Raw genomic sequence first — 20,463 nt, forward strand, 5'->3', positions numbered from 1 at the left:
ATAATCTAACAGCAAGTGAAGTGGTCCAGATAAATGCCCATGACATGTGAAGATGACTGCAAGGCTCATCTTCTTTGGCGTTGCACATGCAGAAAAAAACAATCATTCTGACTCATAATAAATTATGTGAAACATTATTAGATTCATTAAGAATGGATCTGTCTTTTCCATATCTCACCTAACATAACCAGTTGTTACTCTTCAATATGTGTGTCACCATCCTGACATTGGGGTCAAACTCAAACTTTGCTGATCCACTGAAGAAATAGAAAAGTCCTGTAAATATAAATGAGTAACATAATGAGGAGTTCTTCAAATAAATCAATTTTGCAACACATAACTCAGAGTGAGTTAATAATAAATGGCATTTAAGTGGTTACTCTACCAGTGGTCGGCAAACTGCGGCTGGCAAACTGCGGCTTGTGAGCCAAATGCGGCTCTTTGGCCCCTTGAGTGTGGCTCTTCCACAAAATACCGACTTCTGCGCATGGGCCATGAAGTTTCAATCGCACTGTATGTGCATGCCCACACGTGGTAGTTTGTGGTATTTTGTGGAAGAGCCACACTCAAGGGGCCAAAGAGCCGCATGTGGCTCGCGAGCCGCAGTTTGCCGACCACGGGCCTAAACCAAGGACTGTGCTAAAGGCTTTGCATGCTTTATTTCACCTATAGTTATTCTAAAAGTGTAAGGTACTGCCAATGAGGAAAGCCCTGAAAATTAGGGAAGTATTGCAATTTTCCTAAGGTAACATCTCTAACGAAAGATGGAGGAAGTACTTCATCTCATCTGTCTTACTCCAAAGCCAGTGCTCTAAAACATGAAATCATACTACCTTCAAATTGATGAAATTCTGTGATATTTTAAAAATTTAATTTATTCTCTTTCTTCCCAGTCCTTTCTTCCCCGAATAGGTCCTAAATCACAGTTTGGGAGGAGATTGGACCCAAGAGAATTAGGCCAATGATAAAATGCACTGGGGGTCCAGTTCCTGCTGAGCACCGTTAAGGTTATCTTAGTAACAAGACCATCAGCCTTATGAGAATTATGATTGTTAAGCCCTGGCCACTCTCTCCAAATTAATTAAGAAAAAAAAACAAATTTTATTTTATTTTATTTTCATCTTTTGTACTTCTTTTTTTTTATTATTGCTTAAAGTATTACAAAGAGTAGTACATATGTCTCCTTTTTTTTTTCCCCTTGACATTCCCCTGGCTTCCCCTACCCCCCAGTGTCTTGTGTCCATTGGTTATGCTTATATGCATGCATACAAGTCCTTCGGTTGATCTCTTACCCCCCCGCCTCCGCCCCCCAACCCTCCCCGGCCTTCCCGCTGTAGTTTACAGTCTGTTCGATGCTGCTCTGCCTCTGTATCTATTTTTGTTCATCAGTTTATAATGGTCTTTATTATCCATAAATGAGTGAGATCATGTGGTATTTTTCTTTCATTGACTGGCTTATTTCACTTAGCATAATGCTCTCCAGTCCCATCCATGCTGTTGCAAATGGTAAGAATTCCTTCTTTTTTACAGCAGCATAGTATTCCATTGTGTAGATGTACCACAGTTTTCTAATTCATTCATCTGCTGATGGGCACTTAGGCTGTTTCCAGATCTTCGCTATGGTAAATGGTGCTTCTATGAACATAGGGATGCATATATCCTTTCTGATTGGTGTTTCTTGTTTCTTGGGATATATTCCTAGAAGTGGGATCACTGGGTCAAATGGGAGTTCCATTTTTAACTTTTTGAGGAAACTCCATACTGTCTTCCATAGTGGCTGCACCAGTCTGCATTCCCACCAGCAGTGAAGGAGGGTTCCCTTTTCTCCACATCCTCTCCAGCACTTGTTGTTTGTTGATTTGTTGATGATAGCCATTCTGACAGGTGTGAGATGATACCTCATTATTGTTTTGATTTGCATTTCTCGGATGTTTAGTGACTTTGAGCATGTTTTCATATGTCTCTTGGCTTTCTGAATGTCCTCTTTTGAAAGGTGTCTATTTAGATCCTTTGCCCATTTTTTGATTGGATTGTTTATCTTCCTTTTGTTAAGTTGTATGAGTTCCCTATAAATGTTGGAGATTAAACCCTTATCGGTGATAACATTGGCAAATATGTTCTCCCATGCAGTGGGCTTTCTTGTTGTTTTGAAATTTTATTTTCTTATCTGCCCATTACCAGGAATTAAATCTTGTCTATTTTGAGCATATGGGAGGGCTACTATTTATTTACAAATGAATTATTTAGTGCAGACAATTGCCAACTGCAACTGAAGGCTAGACTTGGCACCTTGAGATGCAATAGAAGAGAGTGAGAGAGGAGAATGACACACAGCCATTAGTAACCTGGCTCTCACTGGTTGTATTATTATACCAACGATAATGACTAAGCTGTTAGGAAGTGTCCTTTGATTTTACGTGCAGATGTAAAACAAAGACTTGGAAACTGTTCAAGAAAAACAAATTTTAATCTAATCTGCATAAATTAGAAAGTCAAAGTTTTCAATAATTTGGCTTAAAAAGACATAAGACCGAATAGTTCGCAATAGTTTTGATTCTCCAAATCATTTTGATATAAAATGCTCCAATGTGTCCCCATTGGCAATGAAACGAGTGTCTTTGTACCAAATGCCTCTAATACAGCATCAACCTTCGGCTCATCTCCTGGAAAATCATCTGCTAACAGTCTGGGGAAGCCTTGCTCCATGGACTGGCTGTTTTCGTCAAATCTGTACTGAATGAAAGAAATACAGCTCAACATTGTGCAGAGGCCCCATTGCATGCAACAGTATGAAGTAATGTGACTGCTCCAGTGTGGAATCCTGGATAGTTCTCAACTGGTGGAAGGAAGTGTTAAACATTTTTATGGCTAAAAACGTATGTGACTTCCCTGGACTTTAAGCTTAGCACATAAATCAGAATTTTCTCAGGAACAAAGACATAATGATATTGTACAGAGGCTCCATGTGTATGCCTGAGGTTGGTTTTCTAAACCTAGACACACAGAGCCAAAGTGCTCTTCTACCAGAAAGGCATGAAGATTGCATACACATAAAACGCAAAGTGAATTAAATCATTTGACTAAAAATAAACGTTTTGTTCTCTATCACACTTGCCCCATAAACTTTGTCTTTATAGCCTGACACACATAAGCTTCCTATGGTGGCCATTGTCTAGACCTCAGTTAGTCTCTCCTGATGTCTTTTTTAAAAAGATTTTAAATTGATTTTGAGAGAGAGAGAGAGAGAGAGAGAGAGAGAGAATGAGAAATTGATGTGAGAGCGAAACATCAATCAACTGCTTCCTGGGGATGGAGCCTGCAACCCCGGCATGTGCCCTGATGGGGAATCGAACTGGCACCTTTCAGTACACAGGATGATACCCAACCAACTGAGCCACACTGGCCAGGGCTCTCCTGATGTTTTTTGGAGTCTGGATATATGAGCCAGTAATCAGCTGTTGTGAGAGCCTTTTATTATATTTGGGAAGTTGGTTCCCTCATAATCAGAAGGTTTGAAGTTAGACAAAATTAGAGGGTAAGAGTGGTGAATATCCTTAAAGAAAGAAATAATTTTCTTAATTAATTAAGCTGCATACCAAGTCATTCCTATTGTGTCTTACCTCCAGTATTTGTCCTTTACAAAGAAGTATGTTTTCTTTTCCTTATCAGAAACAGCTGCATCCATTTTCCTTATGGCTGGAAAAAACCCCGGGTGTGGATGCCTCTTGGATACCCTGCTTGCACCTCATTTCCTCTGATGGCCCAGAACTGCTTTCCTATTGAAAAAAGAAACCCAAGAAATTCTGAGAGAATCCTTTTGGTTTTAGAAATGATTTTAGTGCATTATTATGAAAAAGAGGAAGTCTTGGTTTTAATTCTAACCACTAACCCAATGGCCAGTTCATAGCTGATACTTAATAAATATTCTCTGAATGAGTAAATGAATAAATGAGTGAACAAATAAATGGTCCACTGCCCTTTCTGGGTCTTATATTTATTATTTATAACTAACAGTGCCCAGTCCTAGTTATTTCTTATAGTTTCGGTGACTTCTCAATCTAAATTTCTCACCTAGTACTCTTTCTTAAGCTTTGCATCAATCTATCAGCTCCTTTTGACTTCCTCTTGCATCTCATGGTCACCTGGTCCAGTCTGTGCTGCTTCTGAATTCCCTGGGCATCCATACACATTTGAGTGAATCAGGACAATGCAATTCTATCAGTCTCTTTCCTTTTACTTTGTTATACTACCCTTCCCATGCCAACCCCGAGCCCCTTCCTCTCATCACAGCCAGGTTATCTAATCTAGAATGTCAATTTCTTGCTTCACCTGCACTGAAGGACTTGTACCTGTCTGAGAAGTTCCAGATACACTATTAATTTTGTGTAAACATTGCTTCTGCCTTAAAGACCTTTCCACTCTCTATACACCCCACGTGTCTCCACACGGCAAAGTTCTTGTCCTTTAACACTCATCCTAACATCACCTCCTCTCAGAGATCTGTGCTGACCCTTAGGTGTGGGTCACGTGCTCCTCCTCAGCTCCCAGGGCACGTGGCCTCCCTCAGTCCCAGCTCTTACCATGCAGTATGCTGAGGGCTTCATCTCTGCTGCCTTCTCTAGAATAGGAGCACCTTTTAGTTTCAAACTTCACCACTAACAAGCACGGTTCTCGGCACATTGCACGTGATAAATAAATGCTAGGAATATTCGTGGATAGCAGCAATACCTTAGAGTTATAGAAGCCTAACAATGTCCACTGTAATCTCACATTATTTCATTTAATCCTCATAAAAATGGGGTTGTTAGAAATACATATTTTATAAAAATCCCCATACAGTTTGAAATTTAAAAATACTCCCGAATAACTTATGAGTCGAGATAAGATTTTTTTTTTAATGAACAAGTGAAAATACTATATATCAAAACTTGTGAGATAAAACAAAGGCTGGGAAGAAAGGGATATTTATAGGCATAAATGCTTATATTAGAAAAGAAGGCTACAAGTTAATAAGGTAAGTTTTAAACTTAAGTTATAAAAAGTAGTAATAGAATAAATTCAAAAAAAACAAAAATGAAGGAAATAATAAGGATATGAATTCAAAGAAAACAAAAATGAAGGAAATAACACAGATAGAACATAATTAAATATTGGTCTCTGCAAAGACCAATGGAATTGTCAAATACCTTATTATCTTATGAAATCAATAAAGAAAAGAATGACACAAAGATTCAACATTAGTAATGAAAAAGGAAACACAACTTCGGCAATAATCAAAATGACAATAAAATAATACTCTGATAATTTATAACAGTTGAGTTGAAAACAGAATATATTGAGAAATTCCTGGGAAAACGTTTATAAAAATAACTCAAAAAGTAGAAACTCAAATAGCACATAACAATAGAACAGACTGAAACGGTAGTTTAAAAGTCTGACTAAGGAGCCAACAAGCCTGCATAGTCCATTAGGTAACTAATCCATCCCTGCCCTGACACATTATGTTACCTCTTAAGGCTTTATAAAGCAGGACATTTCTACTCATCTTATGCTTCTCCAGAAATATCTTGGCTATTTGTGGTCTTTGCTCTGCTGTGTAAAATTATGGAACCAGTATGTCAAATTCCATGAAAGCTTTGGCATTTGAATTGAAAACTCCCTGTATCTATAGATAAATTGGAAATTTTACTATATTAAAATTTTCTATCCACAAATATGGGATATCATCTATTTACTTAGGTCTCATTGAGTATTTTTAAATGGAGCTTATAATGTTCTTTGTACACATCTTATTTAAGCATTAGCAATATCTTACAGTAATAAACCATCCAAAATTTAACACACTGAAGAAAATTCATGCCTTGATGAAATGATTGCAATCTAATTTATTTCAACAAATTTTAAAATTTTATATAGTACTTATCTTTCAAAATAAAAATGGTATCTTTGCTAGGAATTTCATATGCAGCATCTAAGTCTGATGGAAGAGAGAGCCAAAGTGCAGAAATCAAATGAAATTCACATTGGAGTTTCCAGGGGGATCTGCGTCAAAAATACCAGTAATACATAAAAATTAATTACAATCATCTTTTTCTCTGTAGATACATTTTTAAACAGAACATATTCTTCTCTTTATTTCAATCTATGCCAATTCAGAAGTCTGTATTAGACTGTCCTCCTTAAGATCAAAGGGTAACAAAATCTGTGGTGGAAAAGTGTTAACAATGTACTAATTATTTAGCATAGTGTCCATTCTAAAAGTCTGTAAAATATATTATGTGCTCATTTTGAAAAAAAAAAATAACAGAAAACAATAGACTTATTTATGCTTGAATGTGAATAGAACATCTTTGTAAAGAAACAAAGGAGCCCTAACCAGTTTGGCTCAGTGGATAGAGCGTCGACCTGCGGACTGAAGGGTCCCAGGTTTGATTCCGGTCAAGGGCATGTACCTTGGTTGTAGGCACATCTTCAGTAGGAGGTGTGCAGGAGGCAGCTGATCGATGTTTCTAACTCTCTATCCCTCCTCCTTCCTCTTTGTAAAAAATCAATAAAAATATTTGGGAAAAAAAGAAACAAAGGAAATTGGTAGCAGTGACTGCACAGGTGGGGAGGACTGGGGATTGCATAGGTCAGAGATGGGAGTTTTCTTTATCTCTGTCTTTGGGTGATGTTTTAATATTGTGCCATAAGCATGTATCACTTTACCTAAAATTAATGAATTTTTAAAAAAGTATTTGTTAGCAAAGGTAAAGATGTAGTGCTGCTTCTAAAGAGCCACCAGAGCTTTTTGAAGAAATTACATATGATATTTAAATGCAACAATTACTAATTCACTTATTCAACACATTTGTTGAATGTGCCAGGCCTACTCTAGGCTCAGGGGATATAAAAATTTAAGTAAAAAAAAGAACAGATTAAATCAACTATCTCCATCGACCTTGCATTCTAGTGACCAAGAACAGTCTTTGTATGTCTGGAAAAATGATCTGGATGATTTTAAGAAAATAATAAAATGCAACAAAATCAGATATAAGTGGTTTTAAAATGTCGTGGAAATATTTTGCTTAACAATCTGTCAGTTTTTCCTCTCTAAGCATTATACATTAAAAGAAGATAGGAAAATATAATTTTCTGGTCTGACCTGTCTTTAAAGAACAGGATTTCTCCCCTCAGGGTGCTGACTGAGTTGAATGACAAAGTGGGATCACACCTGGCCGTGTCTGAGGACTTGTTTGTGACTTTGCCAACAGGTCAGTCCGAGGCTTAACCCTATATTGGCTCCTCACAGGCAAACAGCCTCTTTAGTCCAGAGACAGAGTTTTAGTCAAACTAGGGGTGCCATCTAGGCCTCAGGTGTTTCAGCTCCAGGTCCAGAAAAGAGGGGAAACCATGGCAACACCACGGCCGACATCAGGACCAGATGCATTGATCAACAACCCCTACCCTTGCACAGACCAATGAGTAGAGAGCATGACCCTGACGACAAACCTAACTCCCTTAGTCACCATGATTAGTGGTTTTCCCTCTACATAACCCTCCCCTGAAAGCCATCAGGGAGCCAGGTCTTTGAGCTAACCTGTCTCCAGGTGGGGCACACTTCCTAAAATACAGTAAACCCTTACTTTCTTTGCTACAAGCTCCTTTTTGTGTCTTATTGAACTCTGATGTTGGCAGGCAAATGCCGGGGTCCAGCCCCAGCGGGCCAGGAGTTCCCAAAGGTGTGGACGGAGTCGGCAAATGATTTACCCGGAGACAGCGTTCATAGCTCTCTAGCTCTCTTTAGTCTCCGTGGATCTTCCTGTGCCTGGCTGTGGCCACAGAGAAAGATCCAGAGGCAAGCTGAGCCTTTATTTTATAGTCAGAGGTAAACAAGGTAGTGGTTTCCATAGTTACACTGTTCTTGTGAGTTTCACTTGTTTTGACCATAGTTACACTGTTGTGAGTTTCACTTGTTCCCTCAGCCCATTAGCTTCCCAGATAAGATCTAGGGAGGTCATAAGGTCAAGCCTAATTATGCTTAAGGGGACTGTGCCCTCTAAGCTGGGACTTGTTTGTGACTTTGCCAACAGGTCAGTCTGAGGCTTAACCCTATATCGGCTCCCCACAGGCAAACAGCCTCTTTAGTCCAGTAACAACTTCTGTTTTGAAAAGTAAAGAAGTAATTGGGAAAGACTTTGTATGCATATATGCAGAACCCATGGACAGAGACAATAGGGTGCTGAAGGCCTGGGGCGGGGAGGTGGGGGCAGGCTGAAGGGGGTCAATGGGGGAAAAAGGGGACGTATGTAATACTTTCAACAATAAAGAATTATTTTTTAAAAATAAATGGGATCAAAGTAAAAAAAAAAAAAGTAATTGGGGGACATTTTCCCAATTGGATATAAACAATAGCCAGGATACATGTTCATATAGACTTAATGCAATACACTATCCCTTGGATATCTGCAATTTGATATAATGAGAAGTTATTCTTAATGAAGGTTCTAAGATCAGACAAAACCTACAGTCATCAAAGAAATACTTAATGGCCCATTCTATATTTTGCTTACCAAAACAGAGAGTAAACTTTTAAGACATCTGGAAATGTTTTTGATAATAATTAAAATAAAAACATATTCTGTAGATGCTTGACTCATTGGAAAATCCAGAACATCCCATTTCTGGAATAATCTTAGTTATCAAGACTATTACTATTAAGTTATTAGTTACATTTTCTAAGTATAAAAATAATCAGCACCAAAATTATTCTGAGAGAAGTACAACTAACCCGACGCATCCTTTGTCCATTGTTTGTCATCATCAAAGTGAGCATCTCCATTAATCCCCGGCCCAGGTGGATAGGCATGAGCCAAACCTTTCCAGGTCCATCAAAAGAGTAAAAGTCACTATGTTCTAAAACAGAGAATCTTTTTTATTGAGAAGATAGGTAATTAGAATCTCTTTGGACCCTTTTTCAATAGAACATCACCAGGTAAATTGATGCATTTCACGTTTGTTTGTTTCTTACTTCTAACTGCAAATGTGATCATTATGTCAGCTTCTCCTTCATAGATCCTGGAGAATGTCAGTGGAGTCACCTCCTCCCAGACTTTCAGAGCTTTCTCAATGGCAGAATCAACAGCATCTCTTGGCAAATCCGGTGTGTAATCCACAATCTTGAATGAGGACAATTGAAGAAGATAGTATTTTCTCCTGACATAGCCCCTTATAAAATCTCAGTATTATGTGGAAACCTCTCAGGACCCATTCATTACCTGTAGGTGAGGTGAGTCTTCCTCCACTTTGGCATGCCGGGAAAGGTCCTGAATTCTCCGATGTCAGGGACTCCGCACCTGGGCTTGCCCATCACTTCCAGCGTGTCTGAGTTCACCTTCCCCATCACCTTCAGCTCCAAGAACTTCTGCATTTCTTGGATTTTTTTAAACAACAGGGCTACTGTCCTTCCTTCTAGCAAACTGTTTTGCGTCTTTTGCAAGGTTGTAGTAGTCTTCTAGGTAGTGCTATTGGAATAAAATGTGCAGTTTTTAGGTCATTCTTAGGATATTTTAGCCTTTTGGAGGACATTTGTGCAGTTGCCCACTTCATCTATTTGAAGTATTCCTCCAGTTTGCTGAAATCAAAATAAATGTCATATACTGTTTTGCATCCTTTGCAAGGTTGTAGTACTTTTGTAGATATTGCTAATGGATCAATAAATGCGGTTTTAAGGTCATTTTTATTATTTTTAGCAATTTATCCAAATTTCAGAATTTATTTTAGTCATTGCCTAGTTTATTAAAGCAAAAGTAGTTATCACACTTAATCTGATTTTTAATTAAGACCCTCATTTAATTATTTTATCTTCATACTAAATTTTAAATTCATTGCAATTTAGCTTGTTTGCCAAGTAAGCAATTTAAAGTTAAAAATTCGGGTCCTGCATGCTTAAAGGAAAAGAAGCCCTCCTTGACACGACTGTGTGGAGAGTTTGGGTGAATATATATAATTTTACCCACTTTGTTATGCTGGGGTCCAACCCCAGCGGGTCCAGGGACCCCAAAAGGTGTGGACGGAGTTGGCGAAGAAGGAATGACATGGGGTCAGCGTTCAGTTGATCAGCATAGTTGAGGTTCTCCCTTCAGGGTTCATGTCCCTGTTCGGGCGCCAATTGTTGGGGTCCAACCCCAACGGGTCCAGGGATCCCCAAAGGTGTGGACGGAGTCGGCGAAGAATGAATGACATGGAAACTGGGTTCAGTTCATCAGCATAGCAAGGTTCTCCCTCCAGGATCTCCAACCAAGTTCTGTCTAGGATCTCCAGCGAAGTTCTGGTCAGGATCTCCAACCAAGTTCTGGTGCCATGTTCTCTCGCTAGGTTCTCCAGCCAGGTTCTCCAGGTTCTCCAGCCAGGTTCAGTCACCAGGTTCTTTTGCCATGTTCTGTCCAGGTTCTCCAGTGAAGTTCTGTAGCCAGGTTCTGTCCAGGATCTTTTGCCATGTTCTCTGGCTAGGTTCTGGTTAGGATCTGATGATTATTGTCTTGTTACATCTGTATTTATACCAGCCGATTTTAATCCTGTCAATTTCTATTACAAAGGTTAGGGCGTTTCTTATCTCCATTCCAGGGAGTAAAGATTATGTAGCTTAACTACCCGCCTGGCACTTAATTAAGGGGTTGTATCCCCTCCCTAACCTCAGGGAAAAATCCCCACCTGGGGAAACAACCTTTCTCGGAGAGGTGACCTTGGTTAAAACACATAGTGCTAAGGGGAGCAAACATATTAAGAACAGTATGCTATATATGCCAGGTCCCTTGAAACATGCTGTGCAGATGTTTCTTTCCTGCAGCGACTGTGTCAAGCAGCAAGGATGGACCGGTTACCCGCTTTGTTAATATAGGCTTGGTTCAAGACTGAAGTGGAATACATTCTTTTGACAAGTAACATATGAACCAGAAATTATTTGAAAATTAAAATGAGCAAGTTCTCCCTCCCTAATTCTTTTAACTAACTAAATTCTGAAGCAAGAGACATTCCATGCATTTTTAATTTGCTATTTTCATTTATAAAGTCCCAAAGCTGCTGCTACTATTTCATTGTAAAACCTTGATTAATTCTAGCCCTTCCTGTGCCTTTCTTTCCTTCTCTGTGAAAATAAAGGAACTTCCCACCTCCAGCAACTTTAATATTGTCTAATGCTAAATTGTGGCAACACAGTAACCTCCAATCCGGTCACATTTGCTTCACCACTGAGGGGGGAGAGGGGGCAGTGGTGGAATGGCTGTAACTTAAGGAAGTACCTGGACGAGATCCATGTTAGGGCCCTCCTCCTCCTCCTTCTTCGCTGCTCTATTCAGGGGATAAGCCTAGCAGACTGACAGACATAACAGCACAAGGATGGTAAGATGGTTCATTCTCACTCTTCTTCCCTCAGCAAAACACTTTCCTTGCTATTGCTTTTTGTGTCTACCTTCTAATGGCTGCCCTTTTATAGGGTGGCCATGCTCTAGCTGAACAGCACGATCATCCGTTTTCTTAATCTGAATGACATCAGAAATGTTCACAAAAATTCAACGTAAAGATGATAGAGCTAGCCTATATCAGTAATTTCCCCCAACCTCCTAAACTTGAGTGATAAAAGAATGATAAGTTTCCAGGAAATGATACTATGTCTTGGTAAAGGGGGGAAAATTGACCAGGTAATTTTTGTGTGTTCACTGAGAGGTAGCTGACAAGCCTGGTAAAATGTCATGTGTTTAGAGGACAATTAAAAACCAGTGTGATTTTCTTTTATAAAGTCAGTATTTTAAACTCAAATATAAGTGCATTAGGAATAAGTAGATACATGGAAAGAAATTTTAAATACAATTATGGTCTAAAAATGGGAATTGCTGTCTAGGAAGATATTGTAAGCAATGTTTTATTTCTTGAGTCCTTGTTTGAAACAGCTACTCCTGATTTTCAGATGGATTTACTGGCACCGGAGGAGGAGGAGTGTGAGAAGGAAAGGCCTGTGGAGAAGGGGAGGAGCATGACGATTCTTCTCTGCTGTTCACTCAATTTTGAAGGGATATTATGGATTTCAGAGTGAATAATATGCTTCTAGTAATCACTCCCTGGAAGCTTATTAAATGGAAATAAATCAAATTGCATATTGGGCTGAAATGTTCCTCCTACTTTTTCTTCTTTTTTGCTTTATAAAAATTTTCTTTTTATCCCCTTTACCTCAAGCCCCAAGTGCAGAGGAAGAGATGGACTGAGACTTCTAATGAAGAATGATTTCAAATCCTCCTTATCTAACCACTCACTTCTGCCACTATAACTTTTTACATAGTTAGTCTTCAATAACTGTTTTCATTAAATTAACCTATTGCTATAGAGGGCCCTAAAATTCTTATTGTATAGAATTATATTTTTTTTCCACTGAAGATAAATTAATTCTACCATACCTGAATTATATAACTTTAAAGTGATGGGAGACTAAATTAATGAGTGTGCAGGAGGGATCCTCTGGGCACGGCCCACCACTTCTACCTTACTTGAGGTAGACTGGACAGGGTGGGATTTCTAGGCTCTGGGAGAGCCAAACTATGCACTGAGCCAGCCTAGTCAACCTGTGGCATAATGCAGCTGAGAAGTTTGCTCTGCAGCATGATGCAGTGTAAATGGACATCAGCTTGAAAATTAGAGGGGTGGGTGGGTGGTAACATTGACCACCAGACCTGGACTTAGAGCAAGTATCTATTTTCCGTGAGCCACTGTTTTTTCATCCATAAAAATGGGAGTGGATGTAACCTTATTCACAGGGTTAGGCTGGGAACAAGTCTCTTATTCACTACAGTGTCTTTACTAGACAAAGCTTGTTGGCATGAAACATCTGTGGCAATGCTCTCAGTCACTTAGCAAGGTCTGAGATGCCTCATCTTTGAGTCATAATTTTATTGGTGTTGGCACATCCTGTTGATGGATCTTATCATGTGGTTAGGATACAATAAAAGTTCTTGTACGAAGAGCTGTGATTAGATTGGCTATTTTCCAAGTACATGTGTCATGAGAGTGATGTTAGTGTATAAGCTTGTCCTATATTAAACCATCACACCTGGAAAAATTAATGATTTGAGGTGAGAAGGGACCTATGTTTGTCTTTAAGAAATTCATTACTTGTTAAAATTCTGGAGTATGTACTAGTATGTGTTCAGGCAAGTATAGCATTATTCTTACAGCAAGGTGAAACCTTTCTAGATATACAGCTGCTACTGTATGCCAGGCCCTAAATATGTTATTTCTAATCTTTAGAACAACTCAACAGGGTAGAGATTAGGATCAGAAAAAGTAAGTAATAAGTTAAAGGTCAGCCAGCTAACCTGATAAGAGATTACTCAGAATCCTAATTATTACAACTTATGTTTATATAAAACCTCTTGCCTTAAACGTTGGCTCTTTCCCAACTTCTTTCTCTCATGTTTTGACAGTTGTTTTACTCATTCTTAAAACTTTCCCATGAACTTGCCTTCAACTTACCTCCTTACTCTCTGTTCCCCCCCTCCCCCACCAAATATCTGATTTGACTTTTCTTTTTATCTATGTCCACCTCCTTTGTAATCTGTGGCTTTTGGCCTGGGCTGCACAGATGTTGCTCAGATAGAACATATGTCTACAATCCTTTACATTCTATAACTAAGACTACTCAAAGGTGGAAGGTGGTCCAATTCTTAGAAAAACTGGTCAATTTTCAACAACTAACAGCCTCTGATACCAAAATTGTGTGTATATATTATATATAAATGATTATATATATGATTACATATATGATTATATATGTATATGAAAAATATATAAGATTATATATGTACTAGAGGCCTGTTGCATGAAAAGATTCATGCAATAGGCCTTCCCTTCCCCTGGCTGCCAGCACCAGTTTTCCTCTGGCACCCGGGGCCCAGGCCTTCACTCTGGCCGGAACCGCCTTCACAGCCCTTGCTGCTCAGAGCCGCCATCAAAGCCCTCGCTGCTCAGAGCTGCCATCAAAGCCCTCGCTGCTGTGGCCGGAGCCGCCTTCAATCTTTGCTCCTCCACTTCACGCCTACGTATGCAAATTAACCGCCATCTTTGTTGGCAGTTAATTTGCATATCTTGCTGATTAGCCCATGGGAGGCGTAGCGAAGATACGGTCAATTACCATGTTTGTCTATTATTAGATTAGATATGAAAATATATGTGTATATATAAATATAAAAACCAAGCGACCAGAATGACGAAATGACTGGAATGACCAGAACAACCAGAACTACCCCAGCTGACCCCACCCCCAATTGACCCCCTCACCCGATTTGGGGTAGGGCTGGGCAGCCAACCTACCATGCCCCCTTCCCCCTGCCGGCCTGGTCCCGATGGCCCCCATTGGGGCGGGCCGGCCAGACCCCACCCATGCACAAATGTGTGCACCGAGTATATGTATATATATTCCTAAAATCCTAAGTCAGCTGTGGCATGACGCCAATGACAACATTTTGCAACTTCTTGTTTCTTCGGATACTGATTTTATTACAGATTTGGTTATTCTGCTGTCACAGACTGAGAAGTCCACCTCATTTCCTATGCTTTTAATACCAATTTGACTGCTTCAGAATGAGAATACAGTTTATTTCTGGATTTTTTCCCATTTTATATCCCTCAGAGTAATTTAATCAAATATTTCAGGTCACCAGTTCTTGCCATGAAAAAGATTATCTGCTGAAGGAAGGAAAGTATCAAAGTAAGGGTTAGACATATCTCAGAATTGTGGCTTCAGTGCTTGCTATAAAAATTAGAAAGCAATTAACATAATTAAAATATAGCAACATAAATAGTCATTATTATTAATAACAGTTGGATACATAAAATAATGCTACCATATTTTCTATTTGAATTAGGTTTCTTTGTTGGGTTGGCACATTGGGATGGTAGGCTTTTTGGTGGGGAGAAGCTTGTAACTTCTGGCCTTAGGAAGATGTGGGGAGGAAAAGGCACTTGTTTATTCAATGGTTTGTCCATGGCAGGCTCTATGCCAGGTGATTTAGCCTTGTGCATCCTCATGACACTCCTAGGAGTCATTGAAAGGCCACGTCATTTGCTTAGGATCACAGAGAGTAGACTGGCAAAGCAGAGAGCCACCACTATGGTGAGTCAATGAGATACCAGTGTGTCTCCTCACTAGTGTGTTCCTTCCAGGTTCAGTGAAGGGAGTGTCCCCTGGGCCTTCCCAGGGAACAGATTCCAGTGATGGGTTCTCTAATCTCATGTAATATAACCATTCTAAGGTTTTCATTTACATATGCCCTCTGACTCCTTCTGTAATATGATGCCACCTCATATACTATAAGACATTGTAACAAAGATTTGAGAATCCATGTCAGCAGAGCATCTGACAAACTCCTGGTTTCCTTGCCAGAATATCAACTGGGGTCATGAATGAGTGCAACATCTTCATAAATTCTTCCCTGTCCAGCCTTGTATTCCTCCATCCCAGTTCAATGCCTTGAAGGTACACTCCTATACACGCTCCCCTGGTTAAGGGCCAGATCCTCTAATTGGTTTGTAAGTGATTTGCTGTTATAGCTAGAATTCGAACTGTGCTGAGACCTGACCTTAGCTATTTTCCTGAAAATAATGATGGGTACAGGAACCACTTTTTGAGAAGTTAATATCTTGTGTTATTGACTCATATAAGGTATTTGTTGATTCTCTATGCAAGGGAGGCTGCATTCCTCTGGCAAGAGGGAGCTACTACTTTTGCCCATATGGAGCTTTCAGGGAAATGTAGGTGCTCAAGATTTTCATTCTTATGCCCCAATTATTCCAGCTCGAAAGGGCCCAATGCAATTAAATCTGGGACTGATTTTCAGCACAATCTATAATAGATACAAGATTTCCTTAAACATTGCCATTAATGTCTGTTGGCTTTCATGGTGTAGCTGGAGTAGGTATTTGGTTGTCCTAAGCTTATTACTTTCTTCTGTCAAATTCCCAGAGCAGTTAACCAGCCAACTTTACATGTATAATTACCATTCCTCTCATACTACTGAAGTGTCACAACCACCTGATTACTCAACACATCACCATCCATGTTTATCTCTTCCAATCAACAACAGGTGAGATTCTTAGTCACTGATGCCACTGCAGTCCAAGGGTTATCACTACCCCACTTTCAACACAAATTATCTTAACCTGGTATTCCTAGAAAACAAAGCCTAAGTGTAAGCATAAGTACCTATTGAGACATATGATCCAGAGGGCTGGATTGAGGGCCAGGGAGAGCAAAGCAGGGAAAATGAAAGAGACAGAAACAAAGATGAATTGTCAACTGGACAGAGATATGAGAAATATGTTGCTCCGTATGAGACTGAAGACCCACTTGAAATATGTTTTGGAGGACATCCTTCTGAAGAAAGAAAGTGGGGTGCCTTTATCTATTCATTCCTCTTGTTACAGAAGACCAAAGAAATACCAAGCACACTTCCTAGAGAAAGGGAGGGACCCCATTTATTAACACTAGTGGACTCCGGGAATAATTTACAAATCAGAGTGAGTAACACGCAGAGGGCTTCACTTTTTATAACCTTCTGGGGTCTTTGTCTTGCAGATATGGTTCCGCCCCCTTCCATGGCCTTACAGGAAGGCCCCCAGGTGTTGGTGGTCCCCAGGCCATATCCAATGATCTGTCCTGGGGCCAGCAATAACGACCTTCCCCTCTCCCCCCCAGGGCAGTGCATTGTTCACAGTTTTTATGGCCTGACACTCCTTGCAAGATCAGTTTCCTCCTCACTCTCAGGTGGTAAAACATTTGCTCCACAAAGGATTATTCTTTTCACTTCTAGGTTGCATGTGCAGGAACTCTGAGTCCCCTGGCAGAGCTTGATGCAACACCCACATAGGAGGCAGAAAAGGCATATGGGGCGGGGGGGGGGAGGGGGGCGCAGGCGGCAAGAAGCCCACTGCTGAATAGGCCCAATGAGAACAGCTGTCAGTTAAGAGGCAGGTTTAGAACCTTCACAGAATAGTCGCTACTGCTGTGGTTGGGATATAAGATAGATGAGGCCAAGGGAGAATCTGAAGGGGTGTCTGGTAATCTCTGTGACTCAGTAATTGTGCTCTTAGGAACATAATCAACAGAAATGCCTAGAAATGTGCAGCATTATTTGTAAAAGTTACCAAATGAGACAACCCAAAGCCCATCACCAGGGGATGAAATGCACAAGCATAATGCTGAGCACAGTAAGGCATATCAAAAATAATATATACTTGATTCAATTTAGTTCAAGAATAGACAAATTTAAGACAAACGTCAAAAAGTGGTTACCTTAGAGCAGCAGTTCTCAACCTGTGGATTGCAACCCCTTTGGGGGTTGAACGACCCTTTCACAGGGGTCGCCTAAGACCATCGGAAAACACATATATAATTACATATTGTTTTTGTGATTAATCACTATGCTTTAATTATGTTCAATTTGTAACAATGAAAATACATCCTGCATATCAGATATTTACATGACGATTCATAACAGTAGCACAATTACAGTTATGAAGTAGCAATGAAAATAATTTTATGGTTGGGGGTCACCACAACATGAGGAACTGTATTAAAGGATCGCGGCATTAGGAAGGTTGAGAACCACTGCCTTAGAGGAATCCTCCTATCTAATAAAAGAGAAACATGGTAATTAGCCGTACATCCGCTACCCTTCCCATTGGCTAATCAGGGCAATATGCAAATTAACTGCCAGCCAAGATGGCGGCTGGCAGCCAGGCACTGAAGCGAACAGGGAGGCTTGCTTGCTCCAGTGATGGTGGAATCCAACGTTCCCTGCCTGACTTGCCGGCCTCTCAGCTGCAACTCTAAGCAACTATGTTGCAAATATAGAAGCTAAACAAAACCCCAGAAACCTGCGTTAGTCAGCCGGGCTTCAGCCAGCTGGACCGCAACATTGTATCAAATACAGAAGGTAAACAAAGGCCAGAAACCTGTTTTCAGCAGCCGAGGTAAAGCTGGCCCAGAATAAAAAATGAAAAAGAAAAAAAGGAGCGGTTGGGAGCTTCAGTCACCTGCCAGCCTGAAAACGGCCCTCAGCCCCTCAGCCAGACTGGCCAGGCACCCCAGTGGGGACCCCCACCCTGATCCAGAACACCCTTCAGGGCAAACAAGCCGGCCCCCAACCGTGCACCAGGCCTCTATTCTATATAGTAAAAGGGTAATATGCCTCCCAGCACCGGGATCAGCGGAGCCGCGAGGCCTCCCAGCACCGGGATCAGCGTGACAGGGGGCAGCGACCAAACCCCCTGATTGCCCTGCGGCTCTGTGTGTGACAGGAGGCGGGGCCACAACCTCCCTATCCGCCCTGCTCTGTTCGTGACAGGGGAAGGCACCCCAACCCCCTGATCAGCCCTGCTCTGTGCCTGATAGGGGGTAGCTCCCCAACCCCCTGATCTCCCTGCGGCTCTGTGTGTGACAGGGTGCGGCGCCCCAAACCACCCCCCCGCCCCACGGGCCCTGCTCTGTGTGTGACGGGGTAGAGCCATAACCTCCCCATCGGCCCTGCCCTGAGTGTGACAGTGGTGGCACCCCAACCCCCTGATCGGCCCTGCTCTGTGCGTGACGGGGTGGCACCGCAACCTCCCTATCGACCCTGCCTTGAGTGTGACAGGGGGCAGTGCCCCAACCCCCTAATCGGCTGTACCCTGAGCGTGACTGAGGGTGTCATCTCAACCCCCAGATCTGCTCTGCTCTGTGCATGACAGGGGGCAGCACCCAACTCCCCAATCGGCCCTGCTCTGAGCCCGACCAGGGGCTGCACCTAGGGATTGGGCCTGCCCTCTGCCACCCGGGAGCAGGCCTAAGCCAGCAGGTCATTATCTCCTGAGGGGTCCCAGACTGTGAGAGGGCACAGGACGGGCTCAGGGACCTCTCTCCCTCCCGAGTGCACAAATTTTTGTGCACCGGGCCTCTAGTAGAGTATATGGAGTGGATACTCCTGTGCTGTTTTCCAGGACTTTAGCCCCAGGGCAGCCATCCTCCTGGCTACTGTGAGGTTTGGTGGCTTCAGCTCCCAGTGTTCCCTGTGCCTTTGTCAGACAGGGAGCTATGCCCCTCCCCTTGAAACCAGACCTCAACTGATGACTAATTGACACAGGGGCACAAAAGGCTCATTCCTTTGCCTCAAGGTGAGACTAATTGTGATTCAGTTTTTGCTGGGAGCTCCCTGCTCCTGAGATCAGAACAATCTCTGCCTGAGACCACATACTTTACCATTCTTTAGCATTTTTTCCTGCTCTGAAAAGTTTCCCCCACCCCTCTTCTCCTGGGAGCACTTCTCCCAGTGACCACAATGAAAAATTCCCATTTCAGGCTCTGATTCTAGTGAGCTGAGCTAACACAGAGTTGACCATTGCTGAGAGAGACTCCACAGGGGCCTGCTGTGATGCTGGTAATGCTCTATTTATTGTTAACTTTGTGATAACTCATTGATATAAACATTTATGACACGTGAGTTTTCTGCATTCACGTTATACATCAATATAAAAATGTATCCTAGAAAGAAAGACTTGGCCAAACACTGTGAGTGATAGGAGCAGAAATTGAATATTGGGGACCAACTAGAATTGTAAGAAATATTAATCATGCTCTGTTAACCGTGAGTTTTGTTCTGATTAAAGAAGGCACATTGTAACTGTCTGGGAGCTCACCTGGAAATGCAGCCCATCCTCCCCATCCGGGAGCTTCCTATTATCAGGGAAAGATTAACAACCTTGTTGCAGAAACCAGAGCTGCCAGCCCTTTGAAGACCCCCAGCCTTTGTATATCACTAGCCCTTCGAAGGCCACCAGCCTTTATATACCCACAGGCCATTGCAAATCTCCAGCCCCCATTACCTGTAAACTGTCCATTTGGCATATACTTTTTGCCTACTTTCCCACGTAAACTTTGTCCTTCTACCCAATATAAGCATCTGGCTTATGGTGGGGTGCAGAGCAGATTTTTGAGGCTGACCTACTGCTTTCTCATACTGCCCGAAGTATTGGATTAAAGACTCATATATGATTCAACCCTGTCTCTGCTTAATTGGCTCAAGTAGTGACAGGCAGCACGGACCCATTGATTGTCTGGTTACATGAGCACCTTCTGAGCAACTTGAAATTCATGGTGCTGGAAGCTAACCGGAATGACTTCTACGTATATAACACCCTCCGGAATTAGGCATGATAGACTAGATAGCACTTGCCTAGAAAAACTAGATTATGCAGGTTTAACAAAATCTAAAATCTTATGTGGATGCAAAAAGGCCACATACTAAACCTGACAAGCTCAGGGGAGGACTGTGTAGCACCTTACAAACTCAGAAACCTAAACTAACTACACAAGATAGTCTTAAATTACAACTTTCTAACTAAAAGCAGCTCATGGTGGATAGTCATGTCCTAGGTCGGTATTTTTTCCTAACAAAGGTCAAT

General features: G+C 41.4%; 1 pseudogene; it reads right to left on the bottom strand.

The window, feature by feature from the left end:
* Positions 1 to 178: 178 nt before the first annotated feature.
* Positions 179 to 11,393, bottom strand: LOC102431278 (annotated as a pseudogene).
* Positions 11,394 to 20,463: the final 9,070 nt, after the last annotated feature.

This window comes from Myotis lucifugus, unplaced genomic scaffold, assembly GCF_000147115.1.
Source record: "Myotis lucifugus unplaced genomic scaffold, Myoluc2.0 scaffold_139, whole genome shotgun sequence".
In the NCBI taxonomy this organism is placed as follows: Eukaryota; Metazoa; Chordata; class Mammalia; order Chiroptera; family Vespertilionidae; genus Myotis; species Myotis lucifugus.